Genomic DNA, 11,777 nt, shown 5'->3' with positions numbered 1-11,777 from the left:
TTTTATATTTTTAATGAAAATTTTATTTTGCTGATTTAAAAAAAAAAAGAACTCTTACAAAGCCATGCAAAACTAAGGAGGTACCATTGACAACTTTACTCAAGTTGTCTAAGGTTTCGAGTTTGAGTTATTTTAAGGAGTGATTAGAGATTTATCTAATTATTAATTTCAGGATTAATCAAAGTATGCATAAATTAACCGAATACTTGATAAAAAATTTACAAAAAAAAAAAAGCGCCTAACAATAGTTATGATCACCGGAAGTTGTTTGGAATAAACTATATAAGTACACTTTTTGACTTTTTGACTAAAAAAATAGAGAAAAAAATATGATTGTTTGGGATAACTTTTTGACTTTTTACAAAAAAAATGTGTATTAAAATATTGTATGAAATACCAAAATTACATTCCTACCCTTCTGACAGTGCACTGGGCACTTGTCACTTTCCCTCTCACAGTGCACTGAGTTGCACTGGTGCATTGTTTGACTCTCTTTTTTTCCCTTAAACAGTAATGAGTTGTGCATGTCAGTGAAGGGCAAAAATGTCTTTTTGCCCTCTGAGTATTCAGCCCCATTTTCCTGCCCAAACATTGTGAATAGTATAAACATTTTTACTTTTTTAGTGATTTTTTGACTTATTATTTTTTTTAAATGATGCCAAACAAATACCATGTTGCATAAAGGTTTCAAGGCGTGTGAGCATATGAGAAACAAAAAAATTATTTAATAATTATTTTTCTTTTACATCATTTAAGAGTTTTGGTTCAATAATTATTTAATTAATATATATGGAACAAAAAATTATACGTACATCGAAATTAATTGGGACAAATTCCGAACACTCCTTCAAATTACCTAATATATATAGAACATGAAAATTATATATACTTAAGAATCAATAGAGGCAAATTTTGAATACCATTGTGATTTAAAGAAAAGGTAAATCACACTAACCTCTCTTAGAACTTGAAAAAACGTCTCACAAGTTTAGGATAATTACGTTATATTCTCTCAAGATTTTAATTTATATAGTTGTATTTTTATTATTAATTCATTAGTCAATTACAAAGAAAAATGATATTATTATCTCTTTTATACGAAAATATATATTTTATCTCACTATCTGTGTTAGTCCCGACTATTTTAGTCTTACTAAAAGAGAGATCGATGTAAATATATCAAAACTATCCAGCTTACTATTTTTTTTTTTTTACTCCAAATGTGGAGAAAAATCAGTGTCATATATCCAAAAGAAAAGAAAGAGAAAGAGAAAGAGAAAGAGAAAGAGAAAGAATCAACGCTTCGCGAAAAGCAAATACACGACCCAGGTGAGAATTGTAGCATGGGACATCACCAAATGGTCACGTCTCTTCACGCAAGCTGTGTATGCATAGGAAAAAGCTTGAACAAAGTTTATTTTTTATTTTTTTTGGAAAATTATAATTCAACATAAGTCTAATAAAAAAAATTCAGATCAATGGTAAACTTTAAATATTAACAATTAAAATCTTATTTTTTTTAACGAATTTGTAATTATTTTTTAAAAATATCACTTAATTGTAATTTCTCGCTATTTTTTTTTTCTCCCCCTTCCTGTGGGTCTAACTCTCATGTTATTCAGACATTGGGGTTTTGGCCTATTAGTCTAGTAACTACATCTTAAGATATGGTGAAAAAGAGATCAGAAGTTCAAACTGATAGACTAACGACAAACCCTTTTAGCTTTCAAAGAGTAACACTAGCTCAATTTGGCAACAAGCTAAAAAGGTTAATTTTTTGACTTTTTAATTTTTTTATCCAAAAAAGCCAATTTTTTTACCAAAAAAATCATCAAAAAAAGTCAAAAAAAACTAAAAATTTAACTTTTTATCAATTTCTCAAAACAATACACTACGTCTCTAAGCATATTTTGTCATTTTCAAAGTTACTTGACCTAGTAGGAGACTGCAATGAAAGGACATTTATGAAAAAATGTTATCAGTTCCCAAGGTATAGTCGTAGTGTATTATTGGCATGAAACATATTTTCTTTTATACAGAACTGTTGATTAAATTGATGTATCAGTCCTATTGTCAAACTTTAAGCTACTCTTACGAGTCTGTTGTTTTAAAAATAAAATCAACCTTCGTTGTCATTTTGTAATAATTTTTATATAAATTTTTTACAACAATGATTTATCCCATTAATTTGGGAGTACTAATGGACCACTAATGAGGTGGAAATTTAAAAAAAAAAAAAAAAAAACAACACAAGAGCAAAACATCACATCATGTGGGATCCACACTACTTTAAAGCTATTAGTATTCTTCTTTTTAGTGGTCTCACTCATTTTTGAAATTTTTTATTTGTGTAAGTATCGATGGTAAGATGAATGTTATTTAAGTATAACTCGTTTGGTGCATCTTGCAAGATGATTATCACATTTTCACTTTGAAAGTCTTTATGCAATTGTTGTTCACAATCTAGGAGAAAAAACAATTTAAGCGAGCTAAAAAAAAAATATTATTAAGAAGCTAGGTGAATGATGCTTTTTCAATCGATAAAATGGCACGCTAAAATATTTTTAATTGATTCACAGTAAAGTTATGGAAGTTTGGTTCTCCTCAACTGATAGGGTTGTAAAGAATTCAGTTGGTCAGTGTTGAGAGAAAGCTTAGCAACAAATTGAATCTTTCATTTGTGATGGTTGAATAATCGACACCGACTGTATGCTAGGTATGATTTTGTCGATTTTGTTAGTTTTGTGTAGATGAATGATTTACATGAGATTTTAAAGGATTTTATAAAAACTTGTGGAATTTCATAATGAGAATAAATGAAGAAAAAGTATGAAAATTGCTCTATATAAATATCTCCCTCAGTTTTTATCACAAAAAAGTATTATATTGGTTATTTATCTTCTAATGTTCAAAGAATTAATTTGTTCAGTTCATTTGCATCAGCATAAAAAATCTTAAAATAAAAATAGGGGTGTACACGGTGCGGTTCGGACGGTTTGAGAGTAAAATTATAAATTAAATGGCGGATTAGCGAATTGACAGATTGACAAATTGTGGTTTGAGCGGTTTTAGACGGATTGGCAGATTGAACAATATTCTAACCAATTATCAAGCTTTTGCATAATATATGACAGTAATTTGTATAATATTTTTCATATGCATAACACAAACTAATGTTGCATAATATTTTTCATATATGTAACTATTAATTTGTAATAAATTTCACTTATTAAATCTATCTTATACTCATTTTTACTTTGTTATTTCATTGTGGGTTAAAAAATACATGTATTAACTATAGCAGAATGGAGCGGTTTCAAAGACAGATTATAAATTTTAAAGTTTAAATAGCGGTTAGCGGATAGGGTGGTACAGATTGATTCAGATCAATGCGGTTTTAGCAGATTGGGCAATGTTTTACACAGTCCTACTCTACGTAATGAAAAACATAACAAAAATCAAAATTTCAATCAATTTTAAGCAATTAATTTGATTCCATTGACGGTCTTACACTCCTAATACAAGGTTTTCGTATTTAACAGCCGAACCTATACAAAGGGCATCAAGGCCCCTTACTAGGTCGGAGCTATGAAACTTACCTCAACTATGTTGACACCAAGAGCTCACCAAATCATGCGCTAACTCACACCCAAGAAGATGGCAAGGCACCAACTCGAAAAATCAAAAAACCCAATAAAAAAAACACAAAACAATTCACAATTCAAAAAACACATCAACACCAAAGCCTACTGCATACACCAATGAAGAGCTACTCAACAAACCTAATCTGTTGAACATTACTAATAATCTCCTACACTGTAAACCAGTAATCCTTAGAATGAGCTTTAACCCAAATGGCAATTCTAGTTGATCAGCTCACAAAAATGCTCCAATTGTATTTGTTTCCCATTGAACACCACCTAGTTTCCATAGTGACCACAAGACTGTAAATGGCATAGCCCTCCAGATTTTATTCAGGTAATTCTTCCATTTGAAGCCCCTCCACCATATTAAGAGTCCCCCCACAGTTTCTGGGATCACATAATTCAGTACCTACCAATGCATCAGGTTTGACCAAACTCTCCAAGCAAGCAGACACCAAAGGAGCAGATGAGATACAGATTCCAACTCACTATTTTTTGTCTCTAAGGCCCCCATTTGTTTTAGGCTATAGGGAGGGTATTAGGATTAGTAATATCAAGGTATTACTAATGCCCTTGTTTGTTTGCAGAGATAGCTTTGGGATTATTAGTCCCTTGATATTACTAATACCCTTGGAAGGGAGATTGGTAAGGAGGAGGTAGAGATGGTATTAGAAAATAGTGAGGGGATTAGAAATTTTTTTATTTTTTATATATTAGGAATTTTTTTTAAATATAATGTTTAATTTTTTATATTTTTTTTATTATTTTATATAAAAATAATTTAACAATTCCTCATTATCAATCCCCTCACTATTAATCTCCTCACTATCAATCCCCTCCATTCTATCCCCCAAACCAAACGGGGCCTAAAATCTTAGTTTACTATAGTGGTTGAGCTCATAATAAAGGAAAAATGCCAAAACAATCTAAATTGTAATACCAAATAAAAATTAAAAAAAAAAATTGTAGTAAAGTATCAACCATTACTCACTTTTTCTTAAAAAAATGAGACATCATAAGTAACCAAAAAAAAGAAAAAGAAAAAAGTTTGGAGCTATAGTGCAAGGGCAATTTTTTTTTTGGAATTGTGCGTAAAATTTAAGCAAAAATGTAAAAGATTTTTAAAAAATTATTAAAAATTCTATGCAATAATTATATAAGTGAGAGACTTATATGGTGTGAGTTCTAGATTCATAATTTATTTTTTTATTTTTTATTTTTTTTATTTTTTCAGAATTGCTAACTTTACTTAAATTTGAGATCTGAAGCAATAATTTTCTTGACCTATTCGTAGGGCCCACTCAGACTACCTCTATATAGAGGTAACAAGTGCACCTGAGTTGTCAACTCCAATATCTCGTGTGCACACATTATAAACCATGTGGTCCATGGAAATGAAAAGAACTCGCTCACGTATAATGGATGCAGAATTTTTATTTTGGGAGTGAATTTGTAATAATTTAAAATTTTATAATGGTGTGTGAAATATAATATTAATTTTTATTAACACATTATAAAAAATATAACAAAATTATATCATTATAAATTTTTATTTAACATATATAAGAATCAGAGGCTGACAGAGGGAATTGGGAATTTTGCTATGTCATAAGGCACAACAGGTTGCTATGAGGCCCATTAAGGGCATGCCCCGAATCTTTTTCGATCATCTAAATCGTTCATATTGTAAAGTTTGTTGAGTAAATCATCCATATATATAAAAAAAAAAAGTAATTTGAACATTTGTAGCCTTATAATAATAGCACATTTGTTTTTGTAAAAAATAAATGGTTACCATAATTTTAATAATTTTTTACAAACAATTAGGACCTAATCATGGGGTTAAAGATATCCGATTAATTTGATTTTTTATATAAATGATATATTCGACAAACTTTACAATATGAACGGTTTAAATTATTCAAATACACTCAGTAAATACCTCTATAGGCTTTCACAACAACAACCCTCAACCCCGGATAAAGAGGTGGCAAGGGGGGCCACTGCCCCTGGGAGCTTCTATTTGTACATCCCCATTCCCCTCTTTGCACACAATTAATAATAATTATTTTTATTATAATTTTATTTTCAAGTGAAATTACTATTATGAACATTAAATAAATACATTCGGAAGTTGAATGTCGAAAAAATAAAAAAATAAACGAATTCTACTTCCAAACAAATTGTTTATTTTCAAAATGTTACTTCCAAAACAATTATTTATTTTCGAAATGCTATTTCCGAACCAATTATTTATTAAAAAAAATGTGTATAAAGTGTAATGAGTGTGTGTAAATAGAAACTCTCACTGCCTCTACAAACAATTTCAAAACCGTAGTGAATGGTATTTACCCCTTAGTTTATAATTTATGAAAAGTTGGCCCCTGCAATTTTTTTTTTTTTTTCGTCTCAAATTATTTACAATCTTTAATTAAGGTTATCCTACAATACATATGTATATATAAGATGTAAAGTATGATCTAAATTGGATGTTTTTTAGAAATTATTGTGTTGGTGAGACTAACCAATTATTAAATTAAATTAGCTACGTCTTATTATGACGTTTGATTATATCTTGAAGTGATATTAGTTACGATTTATTATGATTTTTGGTTTCCAGTAGACTAGTCTTAAATTATGGCTCAAATTGGTGTTAATTATAACCTCACGTGTCTATGATAAATGTATAAACATATTTATATATTTCATTTTTTAATCTTTTTTATTTTGTACATGAGTAAAAAGTACTTTATAATCCAATTTTTATACTTTTGTTTTGTTAATGACTATTAGATATTGATTGAAAATTTTATTTGCAAATTTAATGATAATGTTCAATTTTTATGCTTATAAAGTCAATATTTTAATACAATATACATATGAAATTTCAATAAAAATGTAAAAAATAAATGTATAGAGTTTGGCCCCATCTTCGTGAGATTTATGCATCCGCCACTGATAATAATAGAAATATAGCCATAATACAATAGGATTTGTAATTAAATAACTTGTTAAAAATCCATCCTACATCATGTTTTTACTAACAAATGGCACAACTCAAAAATTTGTACTAACTTTCGAAACTCGTGATGTTTAAAGATATCAATCTCATAGTTTTACAATTGGCATATCAAATTTTCGCTCTAGAAATATATTTATTTGCAAGTTTGCAACGAAGCTAAGTACAAGTAACTCTTATTCACCCAAAAAGTACAAGTAACTCCATCACATCTTTCTTAAATTGGGTGTTCAACTCTTACAAATATCCCAAATTCTTAAAGGACTAGTAAGAACCGAAATAGATAAACAAAAAGAAGATGAAGAATTGAAACAAAAGAAACAAGATAAGTGAGAGAAACGAAACCAAGAAGAAGAAAGAATTAGAGAAAAAGAAACATAATTAGAGTTGGAGAGTAAAGATTGAAAATTGAAAATAAAAATAAGTCAGAGATCCAAGTTATTGCAAATTGCTTAACTAGTTTTTTTAAAAATTTATTTTTCTCTAAATTGATTTTTCTTATATGAGTAACCATCGGTTTTATACTACAACTAAGAGAATATTTTAGAGGTAAAGATGGACTTAAAAGGGAATAAGATGGGGCAATCGTACCTCTTACAATTTCAAAAAATCCTGTGTTTTAACTAGGAATTATCTTTAAATTATATAGTCTTACCCCTCTTATGATTTCAAAAACGCCTTTCAATATAATAGTCTTAACTAGTAATTATATCCAAATTATATAATCTTGCCCCCTCTAAGTGGTTTTTTTTTTTTTTTTTTACTTTATAAATTTCTAAAAAAAATTGAAATGACCACCTCTCTATATCAAATATGGAATTGAAGTATAAAATTTAAAATTTTGGACAAAAATATAACATAAGAAAATAGTTTATCATGACTAGTGTATATTACAAATCTTAGCATGCAAGAAGAAAAGAAAACGGAAGAGTAGTTTTTTTTTTTTTTTTTTTTTTTTTTGATCGGCAAAATGAAACTTTATTGATGAAAAAACAAGTACAAGGAAACAAGCTAAATACATCAATAAAGGGCATGGGAGTGCAACGCATCACAATGAGCTAATTGATCCCAACTAGGTTGGCACCAAAAAGTTCATCCTATCATTTGCTAGCACCCCAGAGTTGGTGAGGGACCAACGAAGAGAAAAAACACAACCAAGGCAGAACAGCCACCTGAACAACCCAACCATTAGCAGCAACATTCAGCAATCAGCCAATTCTAAGAGAGACTAACCAGCTGAGTGTGCTGCTATGTGAAAAAACCAAAAAGATCAACAGCAGCCTTGTGATAAAACCAAACAGATAATATGTCCCCAGATGGAGCCTTGAGTCTAAACCAAATAGATCAGCAGTAGCCTTGTGAAAAAACCAAATAGATAATATGACCCCATATGAAGACCTAGCATACACTACTCCAAGATATAGCATACACAGCAGAGAGCACATAATAGGATGCACAGCATACCCCAAATACAAGCATTGAACCTCTATTGCCCTGAACTTCACCTAGCAAGTATTGCCAATCAATAACTGATACAGACCACCAAATTGATCCAGATCAGTACAACTCCTTGACTGAAGCAATACTCACAACAAAATAAATTCCAAAATCAGCAGCAGATAACAGTGGCAAAGACACCTAACCAATAACTGATACAGAGAGTAGTTACTTGAACACATTCATTAAGAAAAGAAAAAAAAATTTAATGTTGATAAAGACCACTCAAAATGTCTCATTTTAATATATAAATAAATTGTCTTACAGCTTTTTTTTTTTTTTTTTAATCTTATTTTTTCAAGATAGATACAAGAAAAAATATTTATTTATAAATGTTTCATCTCAATTTTCAGTTTTTATGTTGGTAAAGATTGATGTAGTTTATATTTTCATTTTTAAATTTTTGTTAAATATATATTTTCGTTCCCTCTATGTTAAAATCTTGAGAGACGACTATAGCTTTGCAAAAGATCTTTCATATAAGATATATAGAAATGATGTAACAGAGACAAATTTAATCATGGACTTGTGGATGAGTTGGACTCTGATGGGTAAACTGTAAATGCTCAGTTAATTTACCATTTTTATTGTGATTTTAAGGTCTGAACTGTTGTTGTTGATCATCAACATGGTGTTGGTTGTTGTGAACAGGCCGGTGGTGCTGTAGCACAATTCCTGAATGTTGTTGAGTGTACTGCTTGTACTTTTTTTTTTATATTAATAAAAAAAAATTGCCGACAAAAAAAAAATTAAAAAAATAAATAAAATTATGTTGTTTAGTCACCGAAATTTATTCCTATTTAATTCAATTCACTCCTTCTTTTAATTAATCAGGATGTTTTTAAAGCTAGTATAATTTTATCTACCTACCATCAAAAGATCAAATACATATATATATATATATATATATTTTTTTTTTTTGATTCAAGAAATGGATATACAGATAGGCTACTCCAACATTAGCATCCATTGGCCCCGTTTGATATAACTGTTAAAATAGATTATAGATTATAACTTAACAGATTATAGATTATGACTTTAATCAGAAGCTAATTTGTTTAGTATAACTATTAGATTATAGACTTAAGTTGCTGAGTAGTGTTTGTTAAATAAACTATGAATTAGTTTTTTTAATTAACTTTTATTTTTTGTTATTTATTACTTGTCTACATTTGTCATAAAAAAATAAATAATAATCTATAGTATATTTGGGTCTCTTTCTATTTAAAATAAAAAATAAAAAATAAAAAAATCTAAGAATATAATCGGAAATTAACATATCCACAGCAGAAGCTGATAATCAGAAGCAAGGGGTGAGTAGCTTCTCAGAATCAATTTTTTTGAGTTAAAATAAGTTGTTAGAATTAGAAGTTGTTTAAAATAAATTTAACCAAACAGTCCAAAATAGTTTTTCCAAAGGTAGAAGTTATAAGTTGGCTTAAAAAAAGCCCTAACAAACACGCAAGAAACTCCATCGCACTTACGTCGGGGCCGAAACTTAGGCCGCTCATGCTCCGGGCGTTAAAGAGTATGTTTAACCCCAACACCCACTGCACCTACGTCGGAATCGAAACTTAGGTCCCCGCGTGCTCTGGGCATTAAAGAGCATGTTTAACCCCAACATGGAGCTATGAAAACTCAAACCCAAGCCTTGAGTGAGAGATTCAAAAGTTCTATCCAATGAACCGACTCCCTGTTGATAAAAATCAAATACATATACGGAACGACTTATTACATCCCCATTGTTTATTTGGTACTTTTTCAATTATTTAGAATGTGTCAAGGATTGATTTTTTTTAGTAATTTTTTTTGTTATCGTTTTTTTACTTTCATTTTTGGTGATTTTTATTAAAATTTTCAAGTTCTATTCGACTACACCGATCCCCCCTCCAAAAAAATAAAATAATTAAAAATGTCCATTAAAGATCCAAAAAAGATAAATTCTTTTGTCTTTACTGAACTCTTTTTATATTTTTTCTAAAATTTATTTATTTTTTAAATCTTTCTGCACTATATGGATTTCAAAAATAAAAATATTTTAATACAAGTTTAAAAGAAAAAAATCACTAAAAAAAAAAAAAATTCAAAAAAGAAAAGAGAGAATTTTTTTGGTTGATTCTAAACTCACCCTTAGTACTAACACACTTAAATGCACATCTGGCGCTCTTGTATTGGATGTGTATTTGAGTGTAGATTTTGAAATAATTATCTAATGTTTTGATAATTTTAAATTGACGGTGTACTTACCAATATCGAAAGAGTACAAATATACTTAGCCTAAAAAAGTAAGAATACATGGAAAAAAAATATAAAATAATATTAATCAAGCATATAACTACGTTAGGTTCTTGAAAAACTATAGATAATTGATAGGATGGACCTAGGACTTGCGTATGTTAATAACTTTTTTGATGGTAAAATCTGCTTCTCTTGTTGAGTCTAGTATAATTTTAGCTACTTACCATCAAAGATCAAATAATATGCATTGCTTTCTATCACTTTTCTTCATCAAAGGGCTTATCACGGATCCAACCGATTCACCAGCATCAACCAACCCGATTCAATTCATTCGCTTTGGAGTGGTTTCAATAGTATGGGAGGACGGATGCAATGAAAATTTTCTAAATTCGTTTATGTTTAGATGGATGATAGATGAGAGGTCACTTGACCTAATCCGATCTGTCAACTCCCTTAAGAGAATGACGTTATGTTCTTATGTTTTATATGTTAAAAAAAGAATATTTTATTTAGTAATAATATTAGCTACTTATGAAATATCAAATTTTGACTTTTATTTTAATTATAAAAAATGAGGAACAAAAAATTTTGGACTCAAATAAAACCCAAAATAATAATAAAAAAAATTACTCAAAAATAGTTCAAATAAAAGCATAAAACAATAAAGCTCAAACCGCTAAATTGATCTGCATCTATCCGTTAATTCGCACGGCCCACTCAATCCACATCCACTAACTAAGCAGACAAATGCAAATTATTTTTTTCCAACCGTCTAAATTCGAATGGATGATGGATAGCGAACCACCTGACCTAACACGATCCATGAATACCCCTACTTCATAACCAAAATTACTTTGAGACAAAACAAAACATTACTTTAGAATGTAACTTTAAAATTACTCTAAAAAAATGACAATTTTTAAGTGTGCAAGTGCATAGCATATGTATTTGCATAAGTTATCACAAATATATGTAAGTTATTTTACAAAATCGCGAATATTTTCACAAACATACATAAATTAATTCATAAAAATTTAAAAAATTACAATTTACGTATATTGTAAAAATTTACGCGATTATATATTCTTCTAACTGAGATTGTAAACTAATTGAAAGTAAGTTCTACTTAAACTTGAGTAATATAACTTTGTTTACTCTTTGAATCGATTTGAAATGAGTGTTAATCAAGTGGATCACAAATTAAACTTAATTTAATTTTCTACAATGCATATAAATTTATTGAATATAGAGCCTGGAAAATTCAACTAATTTTTAATAAAGTAAATATAAAAGTGAGTTCGAAAGAATTGATTGATTTTACTGTTCTGAGAATAAGTTTGGGAACTTTCTATAATAATTAAAAGTCAAAAAGTTATTAA

The sequence above is a fragment of the Camellia sinensis genome, chromosome 12 (genome assembly GCF_055761805.1).
Source record: "Camellia sinensis isolate YWXY chromosome 12, ASM5576180v1, whole genome shotgun sequence".
Taxonomy (NCBI): Eukaryota; Viridiplantae; Streptophyta; class Magnoliopsida; order Ericales; family Theaceae; genus Camellia; species Camellia sinensis.
This window is presented reverse-complemented; position numbering follows the sequence as displayed.